The following is a 6,000-nucleotide window of genomic DNA, read 5'->3' on the forward strand; positions in this document are numbered from 1 at the left end:
CCATCAAGCATAAAGTGAAATTAATATTTTATTATATTATATAAAAAGTGTTTTTTTTTAAATTTATGTCGGTATTAATATTCATGATATTAGTTTACAACTCTCTTTTGCTTCCTAAAAAATATACCCTCTTGAGTAACTGAACTTTGAATAATTTGGATTCAATTTGAGATTAGGTCTTCTTTTTAGAATGGTAAAAGTCTTATAGATAGAAGGACATTTCTCACAAGAATAAGAATTATTTATTTGATATATTTCGACGGATTAGAGTATCTATGATCAGGGAGGGGGTCAGAACTATTTTATCGTGAGAGTAATTTAAATAATATTAAAAATAAATTTAATTAATATACATTATCATTTTATAATTTTTCATATAATTGAAATTATATTTAAATATTATACTATTTCATGTATATTTTATAATATAGTTATACTATATAACCATTATACTCTTACAATATAAACAATCTATTATATTTTAATTATATACTATATTTCCTTTGTTTTTAATATAAGTTTTAAATTTTTTTTATACATATTAAAAAATATGATAACTATTATATAAAAGATAAATTATGAATTTTTTTATAAGATTATTATTCATTAATAAATTATTATATTATAAAATAATATACTATCTATACTGTAAAATTATTGAACATATCTTAATTTAATTTAAGAAAAGAGAGTACATTATTTAAAAAACATGCCAGTAGTATATTACATATATGGACACAATTCAATTATTATTGGGGGCACTTACCCACACTTGGTATACATACCTCGTCTTTGTCTATGAATAATTTTTTTAAAATATATTTTGATAGGCTGGAGTATCTATGAATAAAGAGGTGTTTGTGAATTTTTTTATTGATTCACAAGAAGGATGATCAACACTTAGATCAACAAATATTCTTGTCTACCGTTGGATAGGAGGAATATGCATATGTGGACTTGATAAAGTTTTCTCGCTAGTGGTAAATGTTTTACTATGAGACATACAACTCTCAAAATCGCTTTAAGTAAAGTAATTGTTGTGAAACGATGTCATCAATAACATAACAAAGTTATGAGATAAAGATAGAGTTTCTTGAACAATCACAAGAAACCCTGTTAAGGTTTACAAAAGAAAGAAGAAGAAAGAAGAAGAAGAATTGGTTAAAACTGTTTTACTATTCACTTATTCAATAAGGGTTCAAAAATTACAAGTGAATAATAACAATTAACCTCTCTCAACAATCTGAGAGAACTAGTTTATTTATAGAGTATTAAGCTAACATAAGCAACAAGCTAACTAAAATAATTGAGCTTAAATGAAGGCCCAATTCGACATACTAACTTAGAATACAAGTTAACATATTTCGACTACAACATGCACAACTTCTGTCGAAATATCAAGCTATCTCTGTCGAGATTAGAGTTTGATACAAGTTCTCACAAATCTCCACCTTGGAACAAACTTTAAAATCATCAAGGAAACAAACTAACTTTCTTCACGCAGCTTTATCAATTGCATACAGTAGAAAAACTTGCAGTTTGTCAATGTCTTAGTGATCATATCAATATCATTCTCTTTAGTCGAAACCTTTAGCACTTGGACTTCTCCACGCTCGATTATCTCTTTGATGAAATGCAGTCTCACATTGATGTGCTTGGTTCGCTCATGATAAGCTGAATTCTTCGACATGTGTATTATACTTTGACTATCACATTTAACAGCGATAACTCGAACTTGAAGTTTCAGCTCCTTAGCAAAACCTTCAAGCCACAATGCTTCTTTCACAATTTCAGTGAGGGCAATATATGCCGCTTCAGTGGTTGATACGACAACAACCTTCTAAAGTGTTATTTTCCAACTGATTAATGTGTCAAACATAGTGAACACATATCCATAAATAGATTTTATAGAATCCATACATCCTGCATAATCAGAGTCGACAAATCCTTCAATTTTGACTTTGCTATCATCACCAAATACTCCACCATAAATAAGTACTATGTTCAGAGACTCATTTATGTACCTTAGAATCCACTTTAATGTTTGTCAGTGCGTCTTCCCATGATTGACCATATACCTACTTACAAGGCTCACTTTGTACGCTATGTTTGGCCTTGTATAAACCATAACATACATCATAGAACCTACTATACTAGCATATGGAATGTTATTCATAAGGTTATTTCGACTTTAGTACTAGGACTTTGAGTCGAACTCAGCTTGAATTGAGGATTAGTCGGTGTTACAACATGCTTTGAATTTGACATACCAAACTTGTCGAGAATCTTCTTCAGGTATATCTTTTGAGATAAGCATAATCTTGACCGCTTTCTCTCTCCAAATGTCAATCCCAAGAATCAGGGAGGCAGCTCCCAGATCCTTCATGCCGAACTTGTCGAAATATCAAGTTATCAATGTCGAGATTAGAGTTCGATCCAAATTCTCACAAGTCTCCACCTTGAAACAAACTCTACAAACATCAAGGGAACAAACTAACTTTCTTCATACAGCTTTATCAACTGCATATAGTGGAAAAATTTGCCGCTTGACAATGTCTTGGTGATCATATCAGCAACATTGTCTTCAGCCGAAACCTTCAACACTTGGACTTCTCCATGCTCACCGCACCAGTTTGTTGTGAAACGATGTCGTTAATTATAAAACAAAGTTATGAGATAAAGATTGAGTTTCTTGAACAAACACCCTGTTTAGGTTTACAAAAGAGAGAGAAGAAGGAAGAATAATAATTGGTTAAAATTGCTTTACTATTCAGTTACTCAATAAGGGTTCAAAAATTACAAGCGAATAACAACAATTAACCTCTTTCAACAACCTCAGAGAACTAATATGTTTATAGATGCTCAATTCGACATAGTAACTTAGAATACAAGTTAATATATTTCGACTACAACACGCATAACTCTTGTCGGAATATCAAACTATCCCTGTCGAGATTAGAGTTCGATTCAAATTCTCACTGTAATCAAACATCAGAATGCGTGTTCCAACAATCAATATACTTTCATACTATTTGTCTTTGTCATCTTTGGTTTTTAAGTACTTGACTAAGGCACTTGATATGTTAATTCAAAAACTCACTTAAACAATGTTGTGTCTCCTAACTCAGTAAATATAAATTTTAAGCAAATTAATTTTATCATCTAAAAGGAAATAACGTCATGCTTGTTTTCTTTCTATTTTTGTATAATCTTTATTGTATAACTCTTGTATAACATTGATTTATATATAATTTTAATTAAAACAAAAACAAAACTCGTTGTGTGTGGACATCCAACACACAAGTATTACGAGATTTTACATAATCACTCTTAAGAAATAAAATTATGGTCATTTAGTATTAAACTAGGAGTTTAATTGAAATGCACTGACAGTGTAAAGATATTTTACACTGTCAGTTAATCATAACCATTGATTTTTTAGAGAAGTTTGACTTTTTCTATAATCACATGTAAAGTAACCCAAACAGATGATTGTGATGTATTGACAGTGTAAAAAAATTTACACTGACAGTACATAACTATTAATCTCTTAAACTAGTTGATAATTATACATGAATTTCAGAATACTAAGACAAGAGTTTTACGACATGTCGACATCCCATTTATTTAAGTTAAGATTGAAATCCAACCTTACACTAAAAGTAAAAAAAAGAAGTTCTTGAATGGTTTAATTTTCATTTTCAAATACAAAAAATATCTTACTTTACAACATATTTGGCATTAAGACAACGGTAGAAGTCTATTGTGACCTTCATGAGGTTTGTTTGATTTAATACTTTATCTGTTGAATCAAGAATATACTCGGTAGTGCGAATAATATCACTCAGAACGATTTCAGGCCAAAACAAATTCAAAGTTGATATTTCTTCGTACAGTATAGATAGGGATGTGACAAAAGAAGCAAAGGAGAAAAAAAGACAGGGTGTGGTTTTTGGATTGTTAAGAATATGTTTTGACATTCTTGTTTTTAGTTTATAATAATTGTTTTTTTTTACGGAAACAATCTCTTCCAAGAGTTCGAAGATTCCTGGTGTGTTTTGAAAAAACTATTCCATACAGAAAAAGAATATAATCCAATTTTAGATTCTTCAAATCAATTGAATGTAAAACTCACGTTTGAAATTTTCTTATGTAGAATCAAATAATAATAATAATATACTTTAAGGTCAGTTCTTGAAAGGTATCCGTGAACTTTGGGCAGGAAGAAGATAGCACCTTTTATCGCTTGCACTTCTAACTTTATCACTTGCCACCACATACACGACATAGTCAACCATAAATCAATTAAACATGAGAAACAATGGATGTTGTCTGGGGTCTATTTTGGATATGAGATATCAAATGAATAGTGTTCCTATCAAGAATTAGAAAAAGAATAATGTTGGTATTAGGAATCATAAATGATAAATATGAACTGTGAGGTTGAATGGTGTGGCGGCAAGTGCTCCCTGGTACGGTGGAGCAAGACTGATTTGAAAGTTTAACACTTTAATACTCAAATCAGTCAAATGGGTTATGATAAGAGCAAATGGGTTATGATGAGAGCATACTTGCAGGATGTGTCTTATATAAGAAAGGTCAGAAGAACCACCACCATGATTTCCAATGTGAGATGCGGGGGACCGTCTGATTATATATGAGTGGGTGATCACCTGTAGTCAAAGATTGGGTGAGGGTCTCATGATTGCAGGTGCACAACATCTTCAACATCTTAGTGGGCACGCTTTCGGACTGGACCTTCTTGTGATCAGGCCTCTCTGCCTTGAGTCTTTAGCCGACCCAAAACAGTTTTCCGCATGGTCTGCCATTGCGTAGTAATGTGAAGATCTTGGAGAATCGGGCCGCTACCATGGTCATCATGACAGACTCTTGCTTTGTAGAAGTGGATGAGGCTTGGCGAGTGAGAGTAAGTGACCTTGGAAATAAGCGAATTAAGTGTCAATCTTATCATTGAAAGGTTTTGTATGACCGTTCTTACACATGGTCCTATGTCCCTAGGGTTGGTGTGAGGCTGCACTTTAGGGTGCTTGAGTGTTGTTGTGATCTCGAGGAATTTATCTGTCAATTTTCATCTTCATACCTTCCTTCGTTCTGGAGCATCGATTTTCCTACCTTGCTCCATTATATAAAGATCATTTCTCCTTTCAAGTTATGTTTCTACTCTTTGCTCAAATTGTCTCTTCTCATTTTTCACCAACTTTGATATTCCTTCCCTAAGCTCCGGTAATATCTTGTTATGTTTGTTTGTTTTCATTTCCATATTTCACAATTCACTTGGCATCTCGTGTTTTTGAGCAATCCTTCACCATAGCCTTATCTTCATATCTCCAATTTTTTCAGGTACCATTTATATCTCTCTTGTTTACTGTTGTTGTTTCCTTCTTTTTCTTCATCAAAATGGCTAACTTAGGAGATGTACCTGCAAACTTTATAGATATGCCCGGTGGAGAAGATATAAGTAACACTTCATCTCACACAAGGGTAGTAGACCTAGAAATATTGAATGTTGTTCCTTTAGTAGTTATCCACCCCCTGTAAATCTCATAGTTTTTAGTGAGAACTCTGAACTAGACGAGTTCCATAAAAAATGGCAGTGAACCCATGAATCCCTAATTTTGGGAAATTGCAGATGATCCTTTAGAAGAAGTTGGATAAGCAAACTTTGTTCATCCCATCATTAAAAAAGCTGGCCCTGGTCCCTATTCTTCTGAGTTACATGTGGTCGATTTAAAGTCTATTAAGGCGTATTGGGATGATCTAGAGGATTGTTCTTACATCAAAGCTTTTAGGTCTTTGAATGACCGGGAACCCAACAAAAAAGAAGTTAAAGAGTAGCTTGACTTTAGGGGTCGTTCTAAAACTTATGACAAACATTTTCTTTTTGTTGACAGTGAAGAGGAGATGGTTCAAAAGGACCAACAAGGTATCGAGTTTCCCGCTAATGTGACTCAGTAGTTTTAGGTGGAGGTAGAATTGGTG

The sequence above is a fragment of the Lathyrus oleraceus genome, chromosome 6 (genome assembly GCF_024323335.1).
Source record: "Lathyrus oleraceus cultivar Zhongwan6 chromosome 6, CAAS_Psat_ZW6_1.0, whole genome shotgun sequence".
Taxonomy (NCBI): domain Eukaryota; kingdom Viridiplantae; phylum Streptophyta; class Magnoliopsida; order Fabales; family Fabaceae; genus Lathyrus; species Lathyrus oleraceus.